A 1,360-nucleotide genomic window follows, 5' to 3' on the forward strand; every position below is an offset into this window, starting at 1 on the left:
GCTATTGGATGGATCACAGGGCCCCCAATGGAGGAGCTAGAGAAAGTACCCAAGGAGCTAAAGGGATCTGCAACCCTATAGGTGGAACAACAATATGACCTAGCCAGTACCCCCCGGAGCTCATGTCTCTAGCTGCATATGTATTAAAAGATGGCCTAGTCGGCCATCATTGGAAAGAGAGGCCCATTGGTCTTGCAAACTTTATATGCCTCAGTACAGGGGATCGCCAGGGTCAAGAAGTGGGAGTGAGTGGTTAGGGGAGTGTTGGGGAGGGTATGGGAGGGTTTTGGGATAGCATTCGAAATGTAAATGAGGAAAATACCTAATAAAAAAAATTTTAAAAAAAGAAAAAGAAAATGGTCTCCACATTTTCACAGGGAGTGACACTATTAGGAGATGTGGCTTGTTGGGGGAAGGTATGGCCTTTGTGGAGAGAGTTTGTCACTGTGGTTAGCTACAAAATTTGTATTACAACAACATAATTTGACTAGGCATCAACAGAATAAAGAGATTCAAGAAGTCTCCAAAGATTTGAAAAATAAAACATGCTTTTAATGACTAAGGGGGCAATATAAAATGGTAAAACAGATGACATTAGAATACACGGCAGGCAACTGAAACACAGCAATAGTAGAAATTTTTAAAAAATGCTCTTAAATAGACCGCTTAAGCTCCATGTTGGATAAAGAAAGAAATTAAGTGCAGATAAAAGAAAAAGAAAAGGTACACACAGATAGAAATCAACAGGATCAAGCAAATGGGTGAATTTTTAACTACCTTATGAAAAGGAACAATGTACATATTTCCCNAAAGAAGAACCAGTGAAGATATAATGGTATCAATCTGACAAAAGTGCCAATGATACAGGATGCTACTAATAGCTATATGCCAATANATTCAAAACACTAGATGAAGTGGATAAATTTCTAGAACTGTAGGCATTACCAAACTGACTGAAGGATATTAAAAAGTGTACACGCAATTGTATGCAATTAAAACAGTTACTTCAAAGGAAATACAAATTCTATGTACTATCCCAAAATGAAGTTGCAGATTAATATTTATCCAAATATAAAGGCAAAAAAAACTTTTAAAAATTCAAACAAGCTAATGTAGACAGTAAATAATTATCACATGGCAAAATGTGACTTTGCCTAAGAATGAGAAATTGATTTGACATCTAAATATCAATCTATATGACAACCTTACAGATGGAGAAAAAAAAGGTGTTTGACAAAAATGTACATGCATTGATTGATGGCTTTTTTTGTGATTTTTAATATTTTTATTACATATTTTCCTCAATTACATTTCCAATGCTATCCCAAAAGTCCCCCATAGCGCCCCCCACTTCCCTACC

Source organism: Mus caroli, chromosome 13 (genome assembly GCF_900094665.2).
Source record: "Mus caroli chromosome 13, CAROLI_EIJ_v1.1, whole genome shotgun sequence".
NCBI classification, from domain to species: domain Eukaryota; kingdom Metazoa; phylum Chordata; class Mammalia; order Rodentia; family Muridae; genus Mus; species Mus caroli.